The following is a 13,741-nucleotide window of genomic DNA, read 5'->3' as shown; positions in this document are numbered from 1 at the left end:
TGGGAAAGGAGTCTACAGACGTCTCAGGGATGCACTAAACTACAGGGCAACCGAGTCTTTGTTTGTTTATTCAAATAATTGACTCACTTCCAGCTTTCCTAATAACTGGAATATATTTTAATGGTAACCTGTATAATAAGTAATGAGCCAGTGTAATCCATTGTGTGGGCTCTCGTAGGTTTTCCATATAGGCAATTCCTGATAATAATTTCCATTTGTTCAATCTTTTCAAATATTGAAATACAGGAAGCAGAGATGAAAACAATATATTGAACCACTCCTAAAATGTCATTAAATGGACTTTAGGAACATCTCTTAAAAAATACCAGATTCAAGAGAAAAGCCCTTTCATCTTTTGTCAAAATACCCTACACATTTCTGTATATCCTGGCAAAATCCCTGTGCTTGTTTCTATACCTTCAATTGGTAATTGTTTGTTAACCAGACATGTCTCTTGACAGTTCTGTTAAAACAAGCCTATCTACAGTGAATACTGAAAAGCCACGATCAATAAACTAGTATATAATGATTACAAGTAATGCGTCTCACTCAGCATGTAGGGCAAAAAAGAAAAAAAAAGACTCCAGTCTAATTATATTTGAAGTAGACTTGTCTAAAATCAAGGGAGCACTTGTCCCACAAGGACTGCAGCCAATTCCACTGAATCAATGGAACCTGGGCAGGACTGCCAGCTTTCCTTATTGAAATTCCTCCTTCAAGCATACTTTTGGCATTAAGCCATTAGTAAAAGATGACTGTTACTTAAAAAGAAAAATGAAGACAAGGCACCACCTGAAATCTGACAGCTCCTTCTTGTTTTGAGTCTGAACTGTGTTGTTAGTCCAACAGAAGCATGATCAACCTTCAGGTAAGAAACCTCTCAGGGCAGCTATGGTAGTTATAGATGTGGCCACATTTCCTTCTTTTGCTCCCTTACCACTGCTCACTTTTTTTTGTTCTTTTTTTTTGTTCTTTTTTTTTTTTTTTTTTGAGTGGTATTACTCATCTCATTTTGAATTTCTCAGTTTTCCTTCTTAATCTAATCCTGCAGAGCACTGTGATGTTCATTTGTGGTACTCAGTATGATATTTAATCTCTGCCATTTTTCCCTGTGAGAGAGATTAGTCAAAGATTTTAAAACCAACAAACTTCATTTTTCTCAAGACTTATTAGCCCTTTATAACAAGACAGATAGATATAGTTTCTTGAAACACATTTCCTTCTTTAAAAATATTATGTTCTTGACAGCCTGATTCCACTGCACATGCTCCTTTCTGTTTTACCTAAAATAGTCCTATTGATCTGTTTACAGTCCTTTTTTTTTTTTTTTCTTTCTCCAGTAACTTCTAAATATCCAAACACATTTCATAGAATCATGTAATAATTTGAGTTTGAATAAACTTTAAAGATCATCCGGTTCCAACCCCCCTACTGTGGGCAGGAACACTTTCCACTAGATCTGGTTGCTCAGAATTCCACGCAACCCGGCCTTGAACACTTCCAGGGATGGGGCATCCACAGCTTCTCTGGGCAACCTGTGTCAGTGCCTCACCATCCTCCCAGTAAAGAATTTCTTCCTAGTATCCAATCTAAACCTACGCTCTTTCAGTTTAAAGCCATTCCCCCTTGTCCTGTCACTATATACCCTGGTCAAATGTCCCTCTCCAGCCTTCTTTTAGGCCCCCTTGAGGTACTGGAAGGCAGTTCTCTCAGCCTGTCCTCACAGGAGAGGTACTCCAGCCCTCCAGCCATGTTTATGACCCACCTCTGGACTCACTTCAACAGGTCTACATCTTTCTTGTGTTGGGGAGACCCAGAGCTGGATGCTGTACTCTAGGTGGGATCTCACAAGAGTGGAATAGAGGAGCAGAATCACCTTCCTCAACCTGCTGGTCAGAGTGTGAAGAAGTGACTTCTTTTGAGGGGTTTGGGGGTTTTTGTTCTGCTATCTGTGTATTTTATCTTCCAGCCATATATTAGGCTAGCCTGATTTTCCCTTTTTAAAATCAAGCCTATATATTTAGACAGTGAATTTCCCAATAGCAAAGTCAACAAGCAACACCCATAAATTATTACACAGTAATAATTCCCATCATATTAACAACTGTGTTTTCCTGTATATTTTTTTAGGCCTAAATTTATCCTCAGTGGATGATGAAAAACAGCCCTTTATGTTGCAAACCTTTCAGCATATAATGTTCATTGTAATAGATTTCATGATATCCTTGGGTACTATTATACATGCATAATTCAGTGTCACAGGTCATGTCACTTACCTCCTTCTGGTGTAGTGTTCTCAAGAGTTTTGTATTAAAAAAGTCTTTGCCTCACAATAAGAGACATGGAAAATGTCCCTGCCTCATTAAATTTTCCTCTCTCCAGGGTCCTGCTGAACCACCACAGTTCACAGCCAGGGGCACGCACATAAACTGGCCATGATTTTAAATTGTGGAATCATAGAACAGGTTGGAAAGAACTGACCTCAAGGAACATTTCATCCAATCTTTCTTGGTAAAAGCACAGTCTAGACAAGATGGCCCAGCACACTGGCAGCCAAATCTCAGGAGTATACAGTACTGAGGAATCCACCACTTCCCTGGGGAGATTATTCTGAACAATGGCTGATTGTTCTCATTGTGAAAAGGTTTCCTTGTGTGAGTGGTTGTAACTTCCCCAGGAGCAACTTGTACCCAAAAACCCCTGTCTTTTTTTTCCTTGTAAAAAGGGAGCCTCCATCTTCTCTGTAGCCACCCATCAAATAGTGGAATATGGTGAGGAGGTCTCCCCTAAGCCTTCTTTTCTCAAGGCTGAACGAATCCACTTCTCTCAGCCTTTGCCCCACTGAGCCTGTCACAGGCTTCCCATTCATGTAATCATCTTTGTGGATCTTCTCTGGACCTTCTCCAGCCTGTCCACATATTTTCAGCACAGCAGGGACCAAAACTGAGCACAGTATTCCAGTGTGGCCTGATGAGCACTGAGCAGAGTGGGACAATGACTCCTGGATCTCTGCTGGTGATGCGCTTGTGGATGCATCACAAGGGATGGATTTTTTGTCCCCATGGCTGGAGGCCCAGTAGTGCTGGTGCAGACAGAGGTGAAGGATGTGTTGATGACCTCTACCTTTTCAGCATTGTCAGTGACAAATTCACCTCTCTTATCAGTGGGACATTATTTTTTCTCTCTTTCTGCTTGTTGTTTATGTATCTGAGGAACCGTTTCTTTTAGTTCTGAGCAGACTCAGAAGCACACAGTTAACCTGAATTTTAATTTTCCTTTATAGCAAGACTTGGATTTGTGGCAGTTCTGTAGCTGCAAAGGAGCAGATTGAGTTGCCCCTGAAGCAAGAAAACTGGGCAGTGTGGAAGTGGTGGGGAGAAGCTCTTTCAACCATCTCAGTGAGAGCTTTGCCTTCCCACTTGGGCTTGGAGGGCTGTGCTCAGATTGAGTGGAGACCTCTGGAATGAAGATTTACAGGTAAATCCTTAGGGGAGCCACTGCTTTTTTTGCATGATCTGAATTCTTGTTGGACTCCCACTGTTGTTTTAGATAAATGTGCTCTTCTACCTTTGAAAACCTTCAACACTTTGGAATAATTCCCTCTCTTTCTTCTGTATAGCGTCTCTTAAACTAAGAGAAGCAAACCAAAATTCCTGCCAATTATGAAGAAAGTTTTTCTACACTTTAGAGCCAAATATCAATAACTTTTCTATCTCACTCTGTGTTTCCTCTTCCCCACACTGCCTGCTCCAAGACCACTATGATTGCCACTGGACATTTTGATTCCTGTGTTACATCCTTTTTGCTGAAAGATGTGACTGTATTTCAAAGGAGTGAGTCATGGAGATTAAAGGGGGGCTTTTTGTCAGGAAAATTACAATTAGCCCTCCCCAATACTCCCTGAGCACTGGCTACATTTTTGGGGGATTTGGAAGTGTTCTATGTACTCTTGCAGTAGCTTCCTCAAGCCTCTTGCTAGTTTATGAAGGGATTTGCAGCCTCTGCTCTGGAGCATGTCTTTATACCTCTCCTTGTGTCCCCTGCAGTTGTCACAGTTTCACAATGCCACATGTTTTGTAAAAATATTGTTTTAAGCTTTCTGACCCTGCATGCCCACTGCCACGCCCACGTTGCAGCCCTCGTCCTTGTGCTGGAGAGGTGTGTTGTGCCGCACGAGGAGCCACTGAGCTCTTCTTTAGAAATGTATCTTTTTCAGGACTCTAAAAATACTGGATCAGCAGAAATGAACAATGCAGGGGTAGAGGAGGGCAGGACTGAGGAATGATGTTGAAATGGGATCACCTAAAGTAAGTTCTACACTTAAAAACTTCACACCATAAACACATGCCCCAGGATTTCTGCTAGCCTTAAAAGTTCCTAGCAGTACCACAAGCTGGTAGTGCTGTTCGTTCTGTGGCAGGCATGAGCAGGAGGCCTCTGGCAATAAGGAAGGAGGAATGGAAAGGCATTGGAAGAGTAATCTCATTCAAGTGGTGGAAAAATGTCCTCATAGTATAGAGTAGCGGACAAGACAGACACTTCAGTATCAGCCTTTATCCTCCTGTTAAACTGGTTGCCTCAAATCAAAAGCAACCACAGGCTTGAGTTTCATATTTTTTTGTATAGAAAAGATTCCAGTTATACCTGGAATAACTTACAACTCAGGTTAACTTTGCAGTGAAATTGAGTTCAAAAAGCTTATAAGTAGAATTCTTGACTGCAAAATTGATTTCAAACTGTATAAAGTAATTCTGTTGGCACTATGCTATTTTAGCAAGGATGACAGGACCCCTAAGGCCAACATTTCTAAGGCAATTTGTCTAAGAAAGAAGCCTCTTTTCAGTTAATGAACCACTTTATAAAGAACTTAATATTGTTAGCTTTAACTATAACTTTCCTGTAAAATATATCTTCAGCTAGGAAGTCATCACTTAGATTAGGTACCATTGGCATCATGAGTTCATATATTTTAGAAGTTCCCTCCTTTGCTGTTTTCACAAATTTACCTTCATGATCTATTTCCAAATGGTCCCTATGTAAAGTTTGTGTTTCTTACTGAATGTCAAGCTGCAATAAGAAAACTCCACCGCATTTACCAAAATTCGTTGGTGTTGCAGCCTGGTGGGTTTTATTACTTTCCTTTAACGTTCATTTGAATAAGATAATAAATTGGGCAAAGTAGTACTAAAACCAGAAGTTGCGACATGGTTTGTGAGGACACAAACTTATAAATGAGCAACAAAGCCAGGAGCCAGGGAAACTAGATTTCATCTGTCTGCATGCTTGAGTCTACCTTTCTTCTACTTCAGAATCACACCTGACTTGAAAGACACTCACACAGCAATAAAAAAATAATTTAAAATATCAAAACAGTAAACAACCATGGCAGTTCCAGCTTAGTGATTACTTTTTTCCTCATGGCTTTCCTACTCTTCATCTTTATCAGCACTGGGCATTGCAGTCTGCTACAGCAAATTGTGGTACATCAGAGTAGGAATTGCGCTGCAGAAAATAAAATGTTAATGATGATGATTAAAGTTTTCCTGGGATTCCCATACGCACTCCTTTTCACTGCTGCCATCATTTGCTCTGTGCTGTGCTCATCAAAGGCTCTGTGACTGAAGTAGGTAGGATATACTGAAATTGAAATAATTCCTTGAAAATAATGTGAATGTAAATTAATCTTCCTTCACAAAATAATTCTGAAAGAATGGTGCAGTCCCAAAATCCCAAAAGAAAACCTTTTCTAAGATACCAAAAAGGAAGTTGGTTGCATTGCTCAATAAGAAACCCTTTGAAAATGACAAGCAGAAGGGAGTGACCACATGAATATTTCCTGTGCTGAGGTATCCCAGATTTCGCAGGGATGTTGTAAGGTGACTTGTGTAACTTGTGGGTAGTCTGGATGGCACCTCATCGTGGAGATGGCATTTGATAATGACCAATCCTGACTAAGCCAACATAATGCCAAGCTGCCTTTGAAAGCCCTTCCCCACCTGCTTGCCTTTCTGTGTTTCTAACACATCCCTTGTTCTGTCTCTGGTGCTCTCTGGAGCCACAGGCAGTCACATCAGAGGGTCCAGACAGCAGAAAACTAGGCCTGCAAAAAGGCATTGAGTTATAGATCAGTTTAGCTTTCTGCTCTGCATTATTTATGGTTTGATGTGCATCCCTAGCAAAGAGTTTGCAGAAAGCATGGCTGGCAGACAGGAGAGGGAGTGGGACTTCTTTCAGCTACTAGGTCTGGTTTAACTGAATCATAAACCTGCAGGAGAAGTCTCCCCAGTACACTGACTTTGGTAGTGAAGCTCTTTCAAACAGTGCCTGCCATGCTCCAGGCCTGGCTGACTGCTTTGCCTTTGTGCTGAAATTCATCACCTCTCCAGGTGGGTCTGTGAAATCAATCTCTGTGGAGCTAGACTATAAACTGGGCTGTGTCTCAAGGTACGTAACTTCTGACACAACAGCAGAGGTGATGAGCTGTGCTGTAACAACAGGAGTGAGTAGCTGGAGGTCATAGGCAGGAACTTTACCCACATGGTTGCTGGAGCCAGTCTCTCATGAAACTGCATTTGCAGTGGTCTCAATGGCTCATGTTCCTTGAACTTATCAGCACCTGCAATTCCTCTGTGCTTTTTAATTAAAGAAGATGCTCTGTATGGCAGCTACCCTGGTGGATTCAGTGTTTTTCCCAGAAAACAATCTGCTGAGGGAACAAATTACCACATAGCAATTGTAGCATGGCATCGTAGGTCTTGTATAGGACATGATGGTTATCCATAATTCAGTGTTGCAGCATAGACAGGCATGGCAGAGACGACACTTCTACAACAGCAGTGCAGTTGCTGGGGCTTACTGGTGTCACAGATCTCCTTTGCAGAATGGAGCCATGCAGATCTGTTCAATATAGACTCATTAGCTCATGTTACAATTTATTGCTAGTGATCTGCTTCAAAATCCATTGTTCTTACCACGATTTAGGAATAAAAAGAAATGAAATTTCTTCAATGCTAGCAACAAACCATGTTTGGGATAAAAAACACCTTAAGAGTGCCTGTATTTAGACTTGCTCCAAAACGCCTGAAGGCTTGGTCTTCATGGGTTGTCTCACTGGGAGTTTGCATGCAGTCAAGTCTCCAAAAAAAGTGTGATTCTATATGCAGCCATATGACTTGCAGAAGTGGTGTCAGAGGCAAGGACCAGTACACAATAAAGACCTATCTCTGTTGTGGCTGGTGTAAGGGATGAGTAAATATTTTGTACTTCTCTGTCTGAGAAAACATTGTAAAATATTTTACTTATAATACACTTTCTTCTTCTAAAGTGTGTCAAAGGCCAAACTGATTGTCCACTCTGAGTGAACTCTTTCTTTCATCCTTGGCTCTTTGAATTGCCCAGCGCCCAATGGATGCCTTCTCTTATTACAACCAAGACAAAATGTGTAATGGATTTTAGCAGATCCCCTCCCTCCCCTGCCAATATATAAAGGAGGCTAATACTGCTTGTAAAAAAAAATTCATGCACATAGTTTCTCATTCTGATCACAAGGCAAAGCCAAGTATGATGGAAAGCATTTTCCCTCTGAACTGATTTGTTGTATATATATTACTGTTAGCAACAACAAAGATGCCATTGTAATTAAAAATGTCAGTCATCAGGTTGAATTTGTAGTTGTAGTTATCTGATTACATAAAAAGAAATGCTGAAGAACTGTAAGAGTCTCAAATATTTATTCAGCAAAAAAGCTGAATCCTGTAGACTCTTCCTTCACCATGCACATGTCCATGTTTCTTGTATACTATTTAGTGTGTACTGCTTTTTATAGCATAGTTTGTGTAATTTGTTAGTTTGATTTACTGTATTATTTCCTGAATATGGAACAATCCTGAAATAAGTGCCATTTTGTGGGTAGCAAAGTATTTGAGTGCAGCTCACCACCTCCAATGTGTCAGCTAGATCTATTGCACAACTATTAATGGCATGTTCAGAAGAACTTTTACACTAATATTGAAATTCTTTTAAGACCATATTTAGCTTTGGCAAATGTTTCCCACATGTCTTTGAGTGGCAGTCCATCTTTTGATGTTTATATTTGCCATCTGGATATGTCAGCTTTGTGCAACAGAAGTATGAAGTGGTGTAAGTAAATCTCAAGAAGTGGAAAGAACATTTTAAAAGGTTTACAAACAAATGTGCCCATAAATAGTATAGAAAAATGAATGTGTAATGGTGTGGACATACTTTTTTGGCAAGTCACTATACAGTCTGAATTTTTTAAAAATCTTATTGCTACGGATATCCTAAAAGGAATTTAAAGGAAGTTATATAAGAGAAAGAATATACATTGTAGCTTTTAGTTTGTTAATTTTATGCATGTGATCATATGTTCGGTATGATCCAGCTCACATTTCTTCCAGTACTTCTTATAAAGAGGCAGATTTCCTGATTTTCATGGATTTTCCCATACAACTTTTGTGGAAAATATTTGAACAGAAGATAAACTACATATAAAACATAAAAAATATCCTTGGTTCCTTGGACAGGCAAATGCAAGAGTAATGCACTATGCTGTTGCCTTTACTCTTTGTACTTACAAGAATTGAATGCAGAATCTGTGTTTCCTTGTACTCGGCTACAACTCAGATAAGCATCAGGAGAGATTAAATATAACCGTGTAAAGGACGGAACCTCCTGTTACACTGCAGTAGGTTTGTTTTGCCACCAGCTACTGCAGGATAACATGAAATTCAAATCTTGGCAGGTAAGACACGTCCAGTTGAACTTCATAATTTCTGTAATGTGGAATATTTGAAGCCATAGCCGTGGTAAGTATAATTAGATGCAACCAACGGTTGTATACCACAGAACAATTAGAACTCAATTCCCTAGAAATTTGTTAAAGTTCTTTCCAGTTATTTATGCTGTTGAGATAGGCAGAGCCATATACAGTACTCAGAAGTGATATGCATTCATCTGTGTTTATATCACCAGGAAAGGCACTGCCATCTGCCCTTAGCAATTCTCTCTCTACTCTTTGCTCTTTGTAAGATGAGCCCAGCTCATGTAACGTCATGTTACAATTTATTGCTAGTGATCTGCTTTGAGTTGTTTTCTGGTCACCAGTAGTTTGTTTGTTGTTGTTTTGTTCCCTTTTTTCTTGTGTGTTTGGTGTCACTGTGGGACTTGGGCTTGTCAGACTTATTTTATACATCATTAGCTCAGCAGTGCAGGGGATGATTACTTTCTCATAAAAAAGTAATTCTTTCTTGGAAGATGTGTAAATCTTGGCTGTTGAGACAGTGTTTTTTGCAAAATTCCTTGAAAGTCAAAAACTTGGGATTTTATTCTTCATTGCCTCACACCTCTTGCTGTCATTTAAACTCCTGCCAAAGAACATCACTGAAGCAGCAGCTCTGCACTCTGCATCTTCCAACCTTTGAGACTGCTGCTTTGTAATCTTAATGTCCTTGTACACAAGTCTTATTTACTTTTTTTAATGTCATCCCAAGTTCATTTCCTTTAATGATCAAAAGTCCATGGCATGGTTTAGCCCTGAAAAGGACTGATACTACAGCCCTCACTGCGTTGCTGAGTGTAACTAGGGCAGAGGCCAGCTGGGCAGCAGCCAGTGCCTGGCTCTAGCATTTGAGAGCTGGGAAGCTCTAAGGTGAAACATTATTGGGCACACTTGAGAACTAGAGGCTGTAAATAGAATAAAGCAAATAAAAACATTCAGAAAAATGAGAGCTGCAAGAACTGGGCTCTTTCCAAACAATCTTCCTATTTTTTTTTTTTTTTACAAAGTCTTCATTTCATTTGTAGGGTAATACAAGTTCTAGATCTTGGCTCTGCCTTTTCCACAGCACAACATGTGCTTAATTCTTCTTCTGTCCTATTTCTTCTTGTGATGTAATTTGCTGAAAGGCTCTGGTACGTAGTTGTTAAAGTTCATGACAAAGTGGCTGGTGGGGTCAGGACACAGCAATTTTATAAGTGTATTTGGTGTGCCTCAGTGGTCATCAGCCATTTGAGCACCAGGGGACTTATTTTCATAACCTGAGAGCTGCTCTGTCATTGAAACTTGTAAGAATTTGGAGCATTCACTGCTGCTCCATGTTTCTCCAAAGAGAAACAATCAAAGTTTATTGTAGAATAATTTCTCCAAAGTCCTGTTCTGTTCCTATTTTGCTGGTGTTCTAATACTACAGCAGTGTCTGCTGTTAATAGGGAGCCCAGGCTCACAGGGAAGCAGGTACATTGTGGCAGCAGCAAAGTTGTCAGCCATCACTCCACAATCCACACTCTTTAACACCCAGGTGGGCCCACATATGTGCTAATATTGGTTAGCACATAACTTTATTAACCAAGCTGTCAGCCTGACTCAAAGCCTTTTCCATTCAGTTTTTATGTCCTCTTAATTGCCTAATTTCATTTTTCCACAATGAGCTCTGCCCGTTATTTTCAAGAGCAGCACTTCCTGGAGTAATCTGGAAGAAACTTTGTGATTCCTTTGACTTCCATTTTTAATATTTTATTTTAATAAAAACTTGATTTTTTTTCCCAATCTCTCTGCACTGTAGCAATATCATTGAAGGAATGTGTGTTCCACTCAGGTAAGGGAGAATTGTTCCTCCTATAATTTATTTGTAAAATTCCAATAGTGTTTGCTTTATTTAATGGCTGCACAAATTATCTCCCGGGGGAGGCTGCAGATTTAATAAAACTTATGTCCCTTGCCCTAATTATCTTCTGTCTTGGTTTCTTGTTAGCCATTCATCCTTGTGCAAGGTGTATATCCACTATTAGGAGGAGTATATATTTGGGATTCAGAAGCATTTTACCTTCATCCACAAAAACCTACAGTGACCCTAAAGTCATGCCATCAATACTGCACTTTGGCCAAAGCTGTCTTTTGGTGTGAGCCACTTGCAGAGGTGACTGGCACACCTGTAGTGCAGAACTACACAACCCTTCCAGATGTACAGCAGCCCTGCAGGAATAGACAAGTCATGCTGAAGAATCAAAATCCTTACCAGTGGAGACCAAGCTGGCAAGACCTAAAGCAACACTTCCACAAACACTTTAGAGAAGTTTATGCACTTAGGTCCTCATAAAGGACTTTTGTGGTTGAGATTTAGAAGGGGACAGAGAGTCCCTTGGTGGAATTGTGTGGGAGTGAGCATATATCATAGCCAGTGGGTTCCTACTGTGATTTTTCTGTGATGGAAACAGGTCTCAGACCATGACTCCACTAAAGGAATCATCAAGGAACTGATAACTGCAGGTATTTGCATCTCTGACATTTGTCTCTGCCCCTGCCAGTGCTGCTGCAGGCTGGCCCTTTGGTCTATCAGCTTAAAAAAGTAACTCTGGTGGTAAATAATGTGCTGACTTTTCAAAGCTGGACCAGTTTTTCAATCACTCCCACAAAGAGCTAGGTTGGCTTCCTGATGGGGTGTTGCATTGTGACTTAGGGACTGGAGACTTGTGATCAAGAGGGATAGAGAAGGATAGAGAGGGGTTCTGTGGTTTTGCAACCCATCTTCTTGGTGGTTATGTTCCAGATATGGGAACATATTCTGGCTGAAGCAGATTTACTAGGGTGCTCAAGAGTGAGTAACTGTTCTGCAGTCTGTGTGTAAGGGTGAGTTACCACATAACATGCACAGGAACTACAAAATGAACTATCCAAATGTATGACTGCCTCTGTTCATCCTTAAAAACACACTCTAAAATGTTCCTTCATGAGAGGCTGCAAGAAAGAAGCCAGAGCAAAAGGAAAAACTGGAATAATTCACAACTGTCAGTTAGAAAGTGATGCAGTATGTCAAAAAAGTAGAGACTTTATGAAAGCCAACTACACACTGCAGTCATTTATGCTTAGTACAGCTTGTAACTATTGCTATACGTCGAAGGATAGCAAATAATTAACATAAAACTGGTTAGTTATTACTTGGGCATGGAGCCAAAGCATGTTATGGCTGATTTACTGTAAAGGCTTATCTGCACTCGAGCTGTTCCCACCCTTGCTCTGGTACCAGCATGGCTTCACTTGTGGTAACAATTGCAGGAGCTCTTGTTCAACCAGGCAGGGGCACTTTTACTGCCATGTGGCCTAATCTGCTTGTGCAGTCATGTGTGCAGAGAGCAGCATACGGGTGTATGTTTTACAGCTTTTCCTTAGAAATGGCTTTAGTATGCACACCAACAGTCAGCACATAAAAATCATTTCCATCAAGTGATTTGGGGATATAGGAAAGACAGATTTCAAGGCTTGTTATTATGCTACTGTGATGGGCTTTAAAAAGGAAACATTTTCCCTAGCATGTTATAAATATCTCATCATGCCATTACGATCACAGGCTAGGAAACCATCACGGCTATGCACGAGAAAGGCAACACTGCAGTCACATAAAATCCCTCACTCTCTTTTGTTTTCCTGGTGGATTGTTGCAAGAAAGAAAACTTGCTAATGTCCGGACATTTTCTTGCCCTTTTTTAAAAATCTGAATTTTTCTTGTTTACCTCAGAAACTGAGGCATTGTTTATGGTGTGTTCTGTGCTGTGAAGCACATGGAAATACAGGCAGTCCCTGCTTGAGCAGGCTCCTTACTCACTGATCTACTCCAAGGCTACATACTCACAGGGGAACCTGGGCTTGGGTTTAGCGATTAACCCAACACATGTGCGTGTCTCAGAGGACTCAGGCATTTGAGAACATAAGCCTAAGTTTCTAAAAGTAAGCAAGGAGTTAAACAATAAACCATATCAGGTAGCCTGTTTATTACCACATGGCCATTTCCACTGCTGTTCTCCATAAAGTTGTGCCAGCGCTTTAATTTTAAACATTGTTTTTCATTAGTTTATATAATACAGCTGTAAATATTTTTTCAGGCTCAAACTTGGAATTTAAAGGGAGAAACTAGGAAAAAAACACACCCCTGACTACTCTGCTTTTGAATGATATAAAAGTGAAACTGCTGTGAGTATTGCATGGGATGGGTATGTCCATGCCAATAAAAGCTTTGGATTAACAAGTGGAGGATGTACAAAGCCATCTCTGCAGATGCCCTCTATGAGGCAGATGCCCTGGAAAAGGCCAGGGAATGAGCCTGTGTGTTGAATCTTGAACTAGAATGGAAGAGCTCAATAAACAAAATACCAGTATAGTAATGCTGAAGGAATATAATTAGTCACTACATTCTTGACTTGTGCTCTCTGGTATTTCCATTGTAAACATGGATTGTTTCCCTCAAGCATAAGAACAACCGTGGATACAACTTTGTGTCCTTGTGTAAGTGACAAGTATCAAGGATCTGATCACTGAGGTTCACATCATACAAGACAACTAAGCAATCTAACAGCCCAGTAGGAACCTAGCCTCTTTTTTACCCAGCCTGCCTAGTTTCTGCCAGGTTAGTGAGCTCATTTACTCTGGTGAAGCCTCCAAATGCTAGAGCCAACACAAGTGAAATGGCTCAAGCAAAGACCCTCTTGACAGCACCTACTGATGTAGCTCAGTCTCTTTGCATCACCAACCCAGGAGCACCTTCCAAGGGGGACATTTTGTTGGTAGCAGTGTTGAGCAGCTGTTTCTCCTTCCTTGCCCTGCACCCCTGCCACCTGTCTGTGGGGCTGGCACAGCTGTTTGTGCAGCCAGGCAGTGAGCTGTGCCAGGGAACATCCCTGTGCTGGCTGTTTCCTGAGGCAGTTTTACTGCATGGTTACACAAGCAGTCAGG

The sequence above is a fragment of the Anomalospiza imberbis genome, chromosome 1 (genome assembly GCF_031753505.1).
Source record: "Anomalospiza imberbis isolate Cuckoo-Finch-1a 21T00152 chromosome 1, ASM3175350v1, whole genome shotgun sequence".
NCBI classification, from domain to species: Eukaryota; Metazoa; Chordata; class Aves; order Passeriformes; family Viduidae; genus Anomalospiza; species Anomalospiza imberbis.
This window is presented reverse-complemented; position numbering follows the sequence as displayed.